Source organism: Crocodylus porosus, unplaced genomic scaffold, assembly GCF_001723895.1.
Source record: "Crocodylus porosus isolate Cpor-Errol unplaced genomic scaffold, CroPor_comp1, whole genome shotgun sequence".
Classification (NCBI taxonomy): domain Eukaryota; kingdom Metazoa; phylum Chordata; order Crocodylia; family Crocodylidae; genus Crocodylus; species Crocodylus porosus.
The window spans coordinates 18,831,613-18,847,884 of record NW_017728910.1 but is presented as its reverse complement, the minus strand read 5'-3'; the positions used below and the strand labels follow the sequence as shown (position 1 = coordinate 18,847,884).

Sequence of the window (16,272 nt, the reverse complement as noted above, 5' to 3'; positions counted from 1 at the left end):
GAGATAGAGAGGGTGCATTGAAACCGATTTGGCATGGTAGGTAGGGGGGCGCTAGGGGAGTTCACGGCACCCCTACGTCCCATCCTGCCACACCAGGGCTTTTTCTTTTTACACATTTTGCATAGTGATTAAGCCCACAGAGCCCTGATCTTAGCTGAGGGATCTAGGTTGAACTGATCAGAATTTCTACTACTTTGCATTTTCTGGCTGTTGGTTTCTGTGTATTTAAGTTTCACATTCATTCCTTTTAAATAATTAATCTTCATGCCTTTGGTAGGTTTTTTTAAACCACAAGGGAGAATGTGGAATTACCATAAGGCAAGATCTTTTCACGATGTCGGCCTAACCCAAAAGACTAAATTAGGGTTAATTAATGATGAACCGCTGCTTTCATGAACTATGTGCTCCTCTTATGCACAAAGATTTGGCAGAGACAATACAGCATGAAACAGCACACATCTGAAATCTCAGGAGTTGGCGAGTTGCTGTCAGATCTAATTTGTGACTGTTTTCTGATGTCTGAAAATACAACAGGTATTGGAGGAAAAAAGATGAGGAAAACTCTATTTGAGGAGAACTCTATTTGCCTAAACAATGACTTCTATCCATGCATGTGTAAGTGTTAGAAATGTAAAATATAATACTATATACCAGGGGAATGAATATCTGTCTTGGGAAATATGTCTGAGAGTCTGTAAGGCGCAGACTACTTAAGGGAATGAAGATTTTTCAGTAATTTGCATGAAATGTTCTGAATGAAATTGTCGTGCCTCAGGATTTATATTGTACTACACTGAATCCTAATTGCGAGTAATAAACTCTGAAAGAACAGCTTATAGTCTGATTCCAGGGACACTGTAAATATACCCCCCCCACACACACCTCTGAAAGCCTGTGACAATGAAAGAGCAAGAAAAAAATGGCACAGTTCTTATTTGCCCCTTCTACCCTTTCGGTTACCCAGCCAGGGGAATATTCTGCTTCTCTTTATCCAGAGTCAATTAGGTTGTCTGTATGAGCGCTATCAGATGGCTGCAAGATAAGCATTCAATACCTGCGATATGTCAATTTGTAGGCAGCTGATCCCCCCACTCTTTTCATCACTTCTTGCTGTTCAATCTAAAACCATTTGGAAATATGGAAATGGCCCTCTAGGAAAGAGAAACTGCCAGGGACCATGTGTGAGAGTGTGCTGGGGAGAATGCAACCTTGTGGGTAAAAGCACAAAACCTGCACACTGGTCAGCACACACACGCTTAGGATATATGTGGTGCTGGGTCAAAGCACTTGACTCAGCAAGCTAAACAACGGCCTGCTTAGAGCAAAGGACTAAGGAAGGTGGTGGCTAGGAGGTTATTGCTTCAACATTGCATAAAGTATTTCATTTATAGCTCTTAGATGTTCATGAGCAGCACAGTGCCAGATCCGCATGGTTCCATCAACTCTTCCTATTTAGGTATATTTTCTAAGAAATCCTGGAGGTGTTAGCAGCAATTCACCAAAGACTGCACAGTAAGACTGATCCCACCACATTTTCTGCCTTAGGTATTTCAAATACACTACTCCTATTTTGCACTGCAAGAACAAACACCTACCAAAGTTACAGTTCTTGCATTAAAATATAGCATTGAGTCCATCAGCCTAAGATTGAGTTGTATCCATGCCTGCTCAGGGGAGCTGGAGAGATTAAAAACTCCCCTAATCCCTTTGGGCTACCTGAAGGCAAGGCTAGGTGCACAGGTGCACAGCAGGAGTCAGGCATTTTCATATTTCTTGTAGGAGGACATGGACTGGGAGAAAGTGGGGAGGGGAGGATATGGGCAAATCCTTACTCCACCCCTCCAGTATTCACATCAGCACACACAGCACTACAAATGGCTGGATGAATAACCCAGAAGAAAATTGCTATCCTTTAAAACGTGGAGGGAAATATGCCTGTAGGGTCTCCCTGAGGTACAAGGCTTTTTAGGGCTAAATCCTAGAGAGAAAGGTCAGTTTAGGTATCGGTCCTTCCCCAGGCCACAGCGCCCATAGTGATCTGCACTCCCATTTAGTTCTCCACACCTACCTTTCTCCAGCTGAGACGTGGGACTCTGATGGGGGTGAGGAACAATCATGGTATAAATATGAGAAGGAAGTTCTGGATTCTAGCAGAAGGGAGGAAGACTCCCTGGGAGAAAAAAGTTAATAAGTAAATGAATAAGGAATAAATGATCATATAATACAAATAAATAAATAGACACCTTGTCTACCTAGTTGTCTCCCACAATGCTTTATGTTAATGTTTCCAGATGTCTTTGGTCAGCAAACTGGATAGGGCTAGACAGTAATTCTGTCATGGGTACAGCAGCCCAATTCTTATGCCTCTGACACTCCTTTTGTGGCTTGACCGTGTGGCAGAATGCCATCTCTGTCTCTCACCGAACTCTGCTATCTGACAATTTAGTTACCACGGTCACTGCAAAGGACAGATTCCTCTGCCCCATCTTTTCAGGTAACCCCGAGTTGTAACCTGAGCTGGATACATTCTTGAGGGAGGGGGTAAACCTGCTCCCTCTGCCTATGTGACTGGCCTCACACCTGGGTGGGGGGCTTAAGCACCCTATTGTTTTTAGCAATGCCAACATGACTGGAAGGGGGCTAAAGATCCTGCCAGTCTACCTGGCAACCAGTGATGCATTTCGAATTGGTTGGCTGGCAGCCAACAGTTGCTGGCCTTCATTGGACCAGGTAAATGAGGTCGTAAGGGCTATATAAGTGAAGTACTGACCAGGAGGAGGGGCAGTAGCCATGATGAAAGCTCATAGACAGGAGCTGGACCATCTGAAACTCACTCGGTCTTGAAACTCATGATCAATGAACTGCCTGCCTCCAGAGGGAATCTTTACCTGCCTCTCGATGATACTAGTGAGTAAGCTTCCTGAGATCCACCTAGATATATAGCTTGCAGTAACTCAGATGCGTGATCAAAAGCTACCTAGCCACCCAGTTTGCTCTATGGGATTTCTCTGATATTTCTCTACCCTGTACCCTATTCAAAACCTACTCCTTGAGACCAATAAAGTTCTCCTTTGTACCTAGCATGAGAGACTTGTTGGGAGAGGGTCTAGATTAATGGCTTGGGGTCCTCTTGGCTTGGCTAACTAAGGGAGACCACTATTTGTGCTTCACACTGAGGGAAGCATCCCAAGTTATTGTAGTGGGTCAAGCACCCTGAAGGGATACTAGGCCTGTGTTTCCCAGAGGGCATAGGTCCAGGATCAGTCCAGACTCTGGGTGGTGGCTGTGTTACCTGTGACCCCCAGGTTAGCAGATATGCTCCAGGAAGGGGGTCAGCCAGATGTCAGGCACCCCCAGGGAGGCACTCGGAGCCTGGAAGATGGTTGGGCGCAGTGGGGTGGGTGGCTCAGTGCAAGAGCACCCCCTACTGGCCCACCACAGATCCTATGGAGTCATCAAACTTCCCTGGCTCCTATAACCTAATATTACAATGCAAGTCACCTTTCCCACTCATTGGGGCACAGGATGATGGAGCTGGAAAGGGACTGGGCAATAGAAAACAAAGGGGACAAAGGTGTTCTTGAGTATAGTCAAGAACAGCCTGTGTGGCCATCTGGGAGAGAGTTCTTTCTTCATTAAAGGATCACAATGGAAATTACCATCCTCATTTGGCATTCACAGCTCTCTGAATAGCAACATGCCTGTCAGTCAAGTGTCATGCATGCAGACCCTGCCCCTTCCTACATTGTCACTGCTAGACTGAACACCACATATTCAGGTAGGCACTGAGAAGCAGGAGGCAGTAATATATCCTGGCTACCACCAAAAGTGGCTGTGGGGCCTCAAGAGCAAGCAGACAGATAGCTTTTGGTTTCCCTCTCTGGCTGTTCTCCACTGTGCACATAGAGCAGCTGAGGTGTCACTTGAAATGGGGGGAGGGCGGGGGGGAGCAAGGATCTCTTAAAGGCAAAGATGGAACTGATGGAGTGGGGAGGGAACAGAAACTGTTGTGGGGCTAGTGGAGTATGTCATGCTGTAGCAGACCCCTTTCTATTCAGTTAGTCAACTCCCCTGGCTTTCAAACAAACCCTCCTACCGTCTTCACAGGAATGACCATTCTGTGCTTCCACACCTGTCCTCATGGTTTAGGGAAACCTGACATTAGCCCAACAACTTTCATGCTATGCAAACTACAAACTTCAATTAAAAAAGTATCTGGATACATTTATCCAGAACCTAGCAGAGTCAAACCTGCCCGAGACTGCTGTATAAATGTTAATAGCATCAGTAAATATAGCAATTGGGTCCATCTATGCAAACCAGCCATCAACTACTTTGAATAATGGCTCATACTTGGAACTAAATTAAATTTAGGAAGCTGTGTGCATGATATAATGGACCTCCTCTATCATTTAACATCCCAAGATAGGGGACATTTTTGAAAAACATGGGTTTAGGTGACCAATCTAGGGAAGAGATGCCTGAAATTAGTGGAGAGTTAGAAGCTACCCATCCCTTAACATTAGCTGTCTAACTTCTAAAATGGGGAAAATGCCTCAACAGGGCTGTTGGGGGGATTAAGGTTTTAAGGCCTGATTTTCAGATATTCTGTGCTAGCCAGTTCCCACTAAGTCTTCATAGGGCTGGAGGTACTAAGTGCCTTTGAAGAATCAAGTTTGTCACATCTGCAAGGCACTTTGAAAATAAAAAGGCATTATTTAAAGTATGTTCTGATTGCCACCACCCCAAAATAATGCAGTACAAAATTACATACATGTAAAAAAAAAAAAAAGAGAGAGAGAGAGAGAAGGCCAACCAAGCTCCTACATAGTTCCAGTAAAACTCTCAGAGCTGATTTAGTTTGCATTTTAGACAAAAACTCAGATTTTTTTTTTTTATCCAAACCAGTTTGCTCTTCCAGTTCTGTGTTTTTTTACATAAGGAAGGCACTTCCTGGGTATCCATATCCATGGTTATTGCAGGTGTGACATCATATCCTTCCTCTCATAAATTGATCAAGTTCAATGTTAAAAGTGTGGGGACGTGGTCAGAAAGGCCAACCATACCTTGTCGTGCATCCACAGATGCATCTCAAGCAGGTCCAAGGAGGTGATCCTCCCCCTTCACGCGACACTGGTCAGGCCGCAGCTGGAGTACTGCGTCCAGTTCTGGGCGCCACACTTCAGGAGGGTTGTGGACAACATGGAGAGGGTCCAAAGGAGGCCACTTGCATGATCGGGGCAGGCCCTACGAGGACAGGCGATGGGACCTGAACCTGTTCAGCCTCCAGAAGAGAAGGCTGAGGGGGATCTAGTGGCCTGTTACAAACTGACCAAGGGGGACCAGCAGGCATTGGGGGAGTCCCTGTTCCCCCCAGCACTACCAGGAGTGACTAGGAATAACGGTCACAAGCTGGCAAAGGGTAGATTCAGGCTAGATATCAGGAGGCGCTACTTCACCGTCAGGGCAGCTAGGATCTGGAATCAACTTCCAAGCGAAGTGGTGCTGGCTCCTACCCTGGGGGTCTTTAAGAGGAGGTTGGATGAACACCTTGCTGGGGTCGTTTGACCCCAGTATTTTTTCCTGCCGTGGCAGTGGGTCAGACTTGGTGATCTGCTCAGGTCCCTTCCGACCCCATCAACTATGAAACCATGAAAAGTAGTTAGGTCCCTTGGTCTCAGAGCTGAAGGACACTTCACTTACAGAAGTTCCTTCTAGGCTTAGGCAATTTGACACCTGATGTAGAATTCAAGCCAGGGTACATCATAAAGGCCAATATTTAAAGCAGTAAATTTTATTCCCTGATTATCTTTATAAGTACTAACACATCTTGGCACATTTATCTTTTATTGCATCTCTAACACACGTAAGTGATGGAACTTATCAGAGAAGAGAAATGCAAAAATCATTAAGGATGCTGTCAGAGGTGACTGTGATATTTATTCACACACATCTAGGAGCTTGCTGGGGCTGACAATGCAACTCAAATTATGGGGATTTTTTTTTTTTTTTTTAGTATTAGAATCACTAAATTATGTCCACACTAGAGAAGCTGTAGGGAACTTCAGAGAGACTTAGCAAAGATAGATGAATGGGGCAGTATGTCAACAGATGAAATTCATTGATGACAAATGCTAGGTAAGGTTTATTGGAAGGAAGCATTTCAACTTCTCAGATGAATGATTGGGCTCTAAATTAATTGTGCTATAATGACTCAGAAAAACCCCTGAGCATACATGTCCGAAACTCAATGAAAACCTCTTCTCAGCAACAAGCCAAAAAAAAAAAAAAAAGTAATCAAAACAGTTGGCTGTGTTCAAATGGGAAAGGAAACAACACTGAAAAAAATATCATAAAGCTACTATATAAATCAATGGCATGTCCTCACCTGGAATTCTGTGCTCATTTCTGGTTACCTTATCTCACCTCTCTAAAGGCTATACCAGAAATAAAAGGGGCCAAGAGATGGACAGTGAACATGATTGGAGCTGTGTGGAGACTTCTGTAAGAAGAGAGACTATAACTCACTGGGACTGCTGAGAGAAGAGGCATGGCTCAAGAAAGGGCTTACAGGTGGGATTTCTGATACATCCTGGGTGCATCTACACATTCATTAATGTGCTGTAGTTCCTGGTATCAAGTTCAACAGACTATTACAACTTTTCTCTGAGCCTAACATAAAATGAACAGTTCCAAACAGGAGATTTTCCCACACCTTTAACTGTCCTATGAAATATGAACTGTCATTTCTGCCCGGAAGAACTGTTACAATCTTTTCTCCTACGCCTGAAGAAGGGTGCTTGCCTCCGAAAGCTTGCAATTAAAGCATTTTTTTTTGCAAAAATCTAGTTGGTCTAATAAAAGATATCACCTCTGCCACGAGTTCTGATTGTTGTAGTTACTTCATATTATGTTTAGTGCTTGCAAAGCCAAGTACTAAATCAATGTGCAGTGACTGGCACTACTGTGCAGGAGCTGTGGCACACGGCTTTTTAGTGATGCTAACTGTGCAGTAGGCTAATACTCCGGGTTTTGCCTGGCATGCTACTGCACACTGTTACTAGGCTACTGCGCAGTTAGCGTCTCATCTAGATGCACCCCTGTCTATGGCATATCCTACTGCCTACCTCTAGGCCAGCGGCTCTGAACCTTTTTCAGTCGATGTACCCCTTGGTCTCAGAGTGAGACTTCATGTATATCCCCTTTCAATGGGAAGTTATTTAACACAGCCCCTTCAACCTGTGTTAGACAATGTATGAAATATATCTTACATACCCCCGATGAGGTTTCATGTACCTCCTGGGGGTACATGTACCCCCAATTCAGGACCACTGCTCTAGGCAGTTGCTTACTGATATTTTTGTCTTTATAGGACTCACTCTTAGTGGGTTGCCTGTTCTGAGTCTGCTTCTGAGGCAGATCCTATTGCCTCTTCTCCTAATTCAGCCCTACAGGATTGCCATGGGAAAGAACAGACTAATTAGCCGGCCACAATTGCTGTTCATCAAAAGGAACATATGAAATCTTTAAGTGTGCTGTGGTACTCCTTGCTGTCTTTCTACTATGTCTAAGGTACCTATCACAGGAGTACATTAGTGCCATCTGGTTATCTGGCAAGTGACCAACAGGTTTATACATGAGACTTTATGTATAGGTCCTCATAGCAGAGATTCTGGATAACAGGAAAAATGTTAGAAAATTACAAATTTTTGTGTGGTGAAGATAACACATGCTAGTCTCTGACAATGTGGACTTGAGAAGGCCACCGTTCTGCTTGCTCCTGGCAAGCTGGGAGGCTTTCCAGTCAAGGAATGGAGAAGAGCAGATGAATCCCTAAGTTTTTTAGGGATTTTTTTAATGCAGATATGATTTAAGTGGGAAATGTGTTTATGTAGTAGGGTTGGGTACTGTGCAAAAACCATAGCTATGGTCTTGCTCTTTAAGCTATAGAGGTAATCAGTTAGTCTGAAGTAAGGCAGAAGGCAGGGCAGGGTGGCATCTCAAGCTATGAAAAGGCTTTCGGTGGTACTGCTGGCATCTGACAGAAAACTCAGCTAGAAAAATGCATTCAGTTATGAAAGTCACTGGCTGTACACTGCGTTCTTAGTATGCAGCTGCTTGAATTATATTAGGGGTTGGCATGAATCACAATGATTGGCTCCAGATTTGAATTTCAGACCCCCAATTTTGAGTGTTCAGAAATGGGGTGGGGGTGGTTTAAAGCAGCATTAATTAACATCTGGGTCTGGATTTTGGGTGGTCCTAAAGCTCATGAAAGATGTTGTCCAGGTGTTTATTTTGGACATGTCTATATGTACATATTATTGAGTAAGTCCAGCTCCATTGGTATCAGTGGACTGTTGCTGAGTACTTCAGACCTGGTCCTAAAGTGGAAGTCCCATACAATAGGAAATCAGGGGCTAAAACTATAAAAATATGGAGGGGCTAAACTACAGAGGGGCTAAACCATAAAAGGATGACCTGGCTTGGCAAAATATGCTACTGATGCTGCTGTTGTCAATTGATGGAGATACTCCTTCAACTCAAATGACTAAAATGCAGAATTAGGGCTTGGTGTCCAGGTTGTAGCCATATTGGTCTAGAGGAAAAGGCAATCAGGACTCGTAGTAGAGATGATATCTTTTTTTATGATGATATCAATTCGAGTTTTCTATGTTTTTATTAGGGCTTGATTTTTTGACAGAGTTTTCTAAGTTTTTGGAAGACATTTTCTAGATCCAGCCCCAGCTGGGATAGACTCCTCATTCTAAATCCATCAAATACGCCAGCACATAGCAAGAGAGAGAGAGATGGAGAGAGGGGAGAGACATGGAAACTCAAATACGGTTTAAAAGTGAGATCTGCTCTGCATGACTTGGGCCACTGTAAATATGTATATATATACATATCGGGAGTATTCATTCAGAGTAATTGATAAAGGCACACAATGCCTGACAGAGACACTGGATGCATTGTTCTCAAATAACAGGTTTATTCTGTGAGCACTCACTGAGCAGATACAACCACATGTATTTTCTCCAAAGAGTTTTAATTAATTGCTTTGAGTCACTTTCCTTTTGTTATATCACATCAATCTAGACTTCGTGGGTGTTGGAAGTGGCATGTTACACTCAACTGCTTGAAATATGCTTAAAACAGGAACCAAGAAAAGATAAAAGCAATTCCTTCAAACATCATTCACCTGGAACACAAATTGCTTCAAATTAGCTGCCTACCAATAGATTTCCCAAAAAAAGATTTTGTCATGAATTTCTTGGGAAACTGCATGCCCACACCGACAGATCAAGGTGACACTCTTTGAATGAAGGGGGTAGAAATATAAAAGATTATCTATTAATTAAGAAAGCATGAACCACTTTCAAAGAGCAGGATGTCAGCCAGATCAACACAAGATAAGTCGGTAAATGCAGACTGAGAAGTTGTCAGAAGTTTGCTGTACCCAGATGTATTATTAACAGGGGCCTGGAAAAACCCAAAGTCCTATGCTTTCCATTTGCTGACTCTTTCGTCAATTAAATGCTATGGTTACAGATGAACTTTCTTCGTTGACGTGGAGATTATTGTTTCCCAAGCCTTGAAGGGCATGCATTTTGTTAAATGGATTGAAAGGTTGCCTAGTTTCCCTGATGTTTTCCATCCTGTATTCTTTCCTGAAATGCTAACTCCCTACACCAGCAATCTTTAGTGAATCACAACAAATATTCATGCACCTTTTGTGACAGCCTGCGCCATGGGGACTATTTTTCACAGCTGCATCAGGTTTCCTATTGTTGTCTACAACACCACCAGCAGCTCTCCCACTTAAGGAACAGACATGAAAACTGCCCAGAGGTCAAGGCAAAACTGAAAACCAATGATCACACACGTGTGCGCCTTCTGTTTCCTTCATCTCTGCTCACTTCTTCAACTCTGAAAGCCTTTCCCAGTCCCAGACCTGAGTTTTTCAAGGTGTCTTTCTATAACAACCCCACAACGGGTCATGAACATTGTACCTGCAGCATTCAGAGAACAGGCCTCCACCAACTGCGCGAACAGTCAATCAGTTTTCACGTTAGCTCAATAGAAAGCTCTTCTATGCATGAAGAGGAACATAGCAAGCATGTTACATTCCTTTCTCCCTTCCTCCTGTCTTGATGGGACTCCACTTGGTTGTGGTGAATACCATAGGCTAGCGCTAGCAGTGCCCCAAAAGGCCTCTCTTCCCTTCCCAGTTTGGCTTATTTTAGTATAACATATATTTTTTCTGAAGACCGCCCCCTCCCCAGCCAGTTTATTTGAGGTGTACCATTTTAAAACCTACACTTCCAAGCAAGAAACTAGTGTTAACAAGGGGTGCCACTCCACTGATGCAGAAAATAATTTGCGCACTAGCAAGGATGGGGGGGAGGGAAATATGTAGGACAGTGCAAAACATATTCTTCAGGCTAAGTGATTTTGTCACTTCTGCCTTTACTGGTGAGGTATGTCAGCCCAAGGAGAGCTCTGCCAGCAAAGGGCCATTTCAGGTCTTTATGTTCAAGAATACTGACCTGGGATGAGGAAGCCAGGTGACTAAGACCAGAATGGTCACTCCAAATTTGAGCCCTCGTCCATTTAGAAGAGGAGGAAGAGGAAGAGCATCTACTCATAAGAACTCTTGCAGGGATTTTTGAAGCCAAAGGATTTGGATAAAATTCACAAAAGCATTAGTTGTTTTGGGTGCCGACTTGCTCTAAGCTAAGGAGTGATCAGCACTGAATTTGAGGAAGCTACTGGAAATGCTGGGCCCTGGGAAGTGGCAGGGATGATTTCTGCATGCACAGAATCCAGGATTTTGGTTAGATTCTCCGTTGTGACTACAAAAACAAATTAGCAGTTCGCTGCCTGCTGGACTGTTACTCTGAATGGCCGGAAGTGTGTTTCCAGTCCCTTTGGACACATATCTGAGAACTGTTCTTTAGGTGCGAGATAGGGCCTGGGTACTTATGATGGAGGACTATGGTGGGAATGACCTACATAATTGGTAGGTTACTTGATCTTGAGAGTGAGTGATGGGTCTGTTTGGTATTGTACTTTTAAGAGGTTGGTATGGACTCCCTGAGCTTTGACTGGATATGACGAGAGCAATTAAAACCTAAATTAATAAATGGGGCCAAGATCCCCAAGCAGATTAGCAACCTCGCTGTGGCCTCCCACCTGGGCAGGAGGAGGCTCAGGAGCTCCAAAATGCTTCTGGGTGGTTTTTGCTGAGCTTGCCAATGGGCGTTCACTCCTGTAAGTCTGTCTGCTTTATTCCAAGCACCAGAGGCAGCAAAGCACCGAGCAGATGGCCCACCACTGAAGCGGACAGTGCGAGTTATCTGAGTCTATTGCTTGACCTTTTCTGTGTCTTCCAGTTAAAAAAAAAATAACTATTAAAAATATATAGCCCAAGCAATGTTAGCCCAAATGGTATTGCTATCTGGGGAATGCTTTACATAGACGGTTTTGGCAGAAAAGCCCTACAGGATCTAAGTCTCACTAATGTATGGGGAGATTTGAGTCCAGGATTTCAAACCCATCCCAAGTGAATCAGTCTTTGCTTTGGCAAAATCCTTTTATATTTGTGTAGTTCCTCTCATCCATCTAGGTTTTTTCATTTTTCCGCTAGGACACCTGTAGATCCAGTACAAAGAACACCTTGGCAAAATGTATTTGCATATATGTGACAACTGCCTGCAGCAAATGCGCATGCAAATGTGTGTGTTTGTCACTGGCATATACTGCACACGAACTTGTTGCAGTGCCCTTTGACATTTTTTGGCAATGGGATCTATAAAAAGGCATCCAGAAGTGCCATCGTGAGGGTTTGGGGTGACGGTTAACTGTTAGAGCAGAGCTCTGCCTGTCTGCATAGCCACAGGAATCCTGTTGATTCATGACCCACTTGTTGCATATTTATGTAAAGCAGAAAGTGGGTTGGACAAGAAAATTCATTTGGTACGAGATTTGTTTCCCTTCTATTTGACATAAGCATTGTGCAAATATAAATCAAAGTCAAACGTGTTCCTGTCTGATTGTTTCACAAACTTTTTCTCCTCATTTGTTACAAAGTCGAAACAGCTTGACATTTTGACAGCTGAATTTCTTCCCTGAGAGAAGCCATTTGACAAAAATCTTTACTCAGACCTGCTTTTGCTGCCTTTTAACCACATGCAAGATTTTCTTCTCCTGCTTACTCTGTTAATGTCACATGCTTCCTAAGAGATGATATTAGTTCCATGCATTATGAAGGCTGAAGCATATTATATCTCTGCTTGCACTGTAATTAAAACAAATATCCATGATTGCTTAGAGAATGAGGAACAGGGAATGATGAATTATGAAGGTTTATTTGCTTTGAAAGAATCTGGTAATATTACAGACCATCAGAAAAAAAAAAACAACCCTCCAAAGTTACCAGACTCTCAACATCAGAACCATAAATCGATGATTCAAGATGGTCCTGCAGTTTTATTTCATACAGTATGTTGACCCTTGACTTCTGATCCATGAACTCTTCAAGTGCCATTTCCTTCCAGTTCTCACTATACATTGCTGTTATTGCCACTCCTCCTTCTAACTACCACTGCAGCCCTGTGCCCACACCCTGCTCTGTACTGTTGCTGATGCTCGATCTTGGGGAATGTACACAAGTGCAGGCAGCCCATCAGAGAAGTGCACTAACTCATGGCACTTTACACAAAGCATCATGAGTTAGAGCACCACTAAAGCCAACAGGTCTTCACCTGGGGGTGGGGGGTGGGGGGGTTGAAGCCTGCCTGCAGCAGCCCTGGCCAACAGGCAGGGGCACTCCAGTAGCCTCCCAGGAGGCTCCTGGACCACCTCTCTGCCCAGCCCTGCTCCCCCAAGAGCTGGCAACCGTCAGCAGTGGCTAGAGTGGGGTAAGAGGAAGAACAGCCTAGCTTGGCTCCCTTTTAGCAGGGATAGCTGGGGCGGGGAAGCACTTGTGGCGGGGGGGAGAATTCCTTCCCCCACTTCTGCCCCCCATGCAAGCATCTTGACAGTGGCAGCTTCATGGCTACCATGCCTACAGCTGGGGTGGGAGAGGGGAATAAAACCTCTCCCCGGCCTCATGGGCCCATCCTGGCTTCCCCAGGACCCCAGCAGGGGTAGCTGGGCCAGGTCCATAAGGCAGGAGGGGGCTCTATTCCCCCTCACCTCCCAGCCTCCCCAGCTCTAGGCATGGCAGCCACGATGCTGCTGCTGTTAAAATGCTTGTTGGGGGCGGAGAAAGGAACCCCTCCCCCAGCTTGTGGGCTAGACCTGGCTCCCTGCAAGACCCCAAGCAGAGGTAGTTGGGGGGGGAGGGGGGAGGTTCCCTTCCCCCATTGCATAGGAAGGACACCGGGATTTATTGTTTCCTTTCTGTGACAGCCCTGAGGGCGGGACTGGGCTGGTGCTTGCCCCCACAAACCCCAAGTCCAGCCTGTAAAGCCACATGGGGCGTAGGCAGAATCACCCCAAATAAACCCTCTGTGTACAGGTTTCCGAAGGCGGTTTGCCTTAGGGTGCCCCTGTCCGATACTTCATCAGACGAGGGTTACATTTTCATGTGACTGGCCATTTTAAAAGCAGTCTGCAGCCATGAATGTGGGCTTTGTTATGGCTGTAGGGTGCTTTCAGGGGACTCGTCGAGTGAGAAATGTAACCTCTGTACCTGCCCTTATCCCAGATTAAAGACATTGGGAACTCCTCCCAGTTCCACACTTTCCTTCTTACAGTGTGCAAGATAGTCATAAAGGAGGGGAGATGAAATGGGAAATCTGGAAGGTGAGATGAGTCTTTTCTTTTAAATTACTTCTTGGCGGTCTTGGGGAATTTATAAGCTGGTCTTAATGGAAAGACGTTGGTGGTAGGGAAAACTTGGCTGGAAGGAGCATTTCATGCAAGATGTGATGTTGACTACTAGGTATAACAGAGCAGAAAGAATTAAAATATTTTCCCATAAATATTTATAGCAGTCTGACAGCTATTCTGATGTAAACCTATTTACAAGCCTTTGTCTTTGCCTCCTATGAACACTTCAGTGCTTCTGTGTTTCTAGCAAATTTTAAATCTGGCTCAAACGGTCTAATATTAAACTGTGCATTTGGTTGTGAAACTTGCCATTCACTTTGGGAAGGTTACTTGAACAGATCACTAAGTAAGAAATATCACATGATGTAACTGAGCAAAACAGTGTGAATGTGCAAGTATTTACAATTCCTGAATGGTCTGCAAGCCAAGAATTATTTACGGAAGAAATGAACAAATAATACATAAATCAGCAAACTGCATGATGAACTCGGCATGGACAACTCACAAACAGAAAAGCAGATGAAATTCATGAAACCAGTTATTCAGTCAGCCTCTGGCCAAGTTATGAAACAAGATTGTGCCCCATAACTTTAAGTCAATCTAATGCGATTTACCTGATTAGCTGCTTTACATTAATGACAGGGGAAGCTTAGAGGCTGGGGAATGAGTTCTGACAAGTACTCAGACATATAGTTAATTATTGCCAGATTGACCTTTTGATAGTGTAGAATTTGCCTGGAAGATTTCCAAAAGCAAACTGGCTCACGAGATTTTCAGTGACTCTTGTTTAAGTTTGGAAATGCCAAAATTGGGAGCTTTCTTCTGCAATATTTCGTTTCTGTTTTCCAACTTGAACCACAAATTTATCTTGGGCACTTCTATTGCACTCATCCCCATAGCATCTGAGCTCCTCGTAGTCTTTAATGCATTTATCTTCAGAGTGGCCCTATGGGGAGGGCAGTGCTGCTATACCCACTTCACAGGTGTAGAACTGGGGGACAGAGCGACTAGGGAACTGCTCCGGCATCACACCAGCAGTTTGTGGCAGGGCAAGGAACTGATTCTAGTAAAGGACAACAGTCAGCTAGGGAAGGAAATGAACACAATTGACTTCCATAAGCATTGTCCAGTGTCTAACATTTGTGTGGTGATTTTTAAATTGGCTAATGAGGCCTTGGATGCCTATCAAAAAGTACTGGAAAATAGTTCTTGGAGGAAAGCTTTCATTGCTCTCATTCTTATTTATTGAGTTATGTACAGGATATAAGGGAAAGCAATATTTGCCCCCATTTTAACTTAAAGCAAAGCAATTAAATGAAAGTATGACTGTCTAGTACAGATGGCAAATATTCATGATTTACATTTCTTTAAAGGTGATCCAGACAGAGAGGAGGAATTCTTAATACGCTGGGTCTAATATTGCACCTCCTTTGCACACGCTGCATTTGCTATCTCCAAGCAAGTTTTAGTACGTTTGTTGTTAAAATGTCATCCATATATTGTTATCAAATGAATTCCATCACAAGCCACTTATAACGTACTCTAATGTAATGAAATTTCCCTTAAAGGAAGCGTTTGATATGATAAGTGAAATCAAATTACTCGGTAAGTCTCTATTGTATAGAAATTCTTTTCCTAATGAAGATTTAATGAAAACAATCAGTCGAACAGAGTTCTCCAAGTTGTGAACTCCTGACAACCATATCATAAAGTATGTTAATGACAACCACATTAAAGTAGATTTAAAGTGGTATCATAACCTTAATGTTAATATTTAGCAAATCAAGTGATGCTGCACCTCTCCCTACAAGATGCAAGTCTCTGTTCCTGTAAGTCCATATTTTTAATTGCCCTCTTGAGAGGAATTACCAGAAGCAGAATATTAGAATGAGAAGCATTTCAAAGTCTCTCCGTCATTGTATAGAAATGAAGCTTTAATGCATTAGCAGGAACAGTTTACCAAAATAAGAAGCAACATGTTTAGTTCAAAGAGAGTAAAAGGTCCAGTGATAATGATGCTGCATATGCATGTATATAAGGTATTTGCTCATTAAGTTCCTGCTACTTATCTCGATGAGGGTCATGTACAATGACAAATATTCAAACTTACAGCCCTGCTCCAAAGAAGAACACATACAATCCACATTGCCCTGTTGTGCCTCAAGAAACCCAGCCTGTGATTTTTCTGATATTTTCTTGTCTGATGCTAAACCAAGCACATCATAAAGGGTATGAGGCTTATAACTTTGCATATCAGCTCATATTTCCTCTGGACTCTCTCTCTCAAAGAAAACCAGCTCTTTTCAAGGGGAATATTTCCTTTGATGCTACTTAGTTTTAATCCCTGCATTGCCCTTCTCCCAGCCCTTTCAGCCATCAACTAAGCATCATTTACATGTCAGCCACAAGAGTTGTTTCAGAGAAAGAGGTGGC

At 43.6% G+C, this 16,272-nt stretch overlaps 1 protein-coding gene across 5 annotated transcripts in view; it reads right to left on the bottom strand.

Annotated features, from left to right (window-relative positions):
- The window catches only part of LOC109308453 (calcium-activated potassium channel subunit beta-2), a 183,113-nt gene that overhangs the window by 150,055 nt on the left and 16,786 nt on the right, over window positions 1–16,272 (bottom strand). For 3 of the 5 annotated variants that reach the window (XM_019532753.1, XM_019532756.1, XM_019532751.1), the window contains exon 2: window positions 2,069–2,170. The exons of the other annotated variants lie outside the window; for them this stretch is intronic. The gene's annotated coding sequence lies outside the window, so the exon portion shown is untranslated. The remainder of the gene's footprint in view (window positions 1–2,068; window positions 2,171–16,272) is intronic. 5 annotated transcript variants of the gene reach the window in all.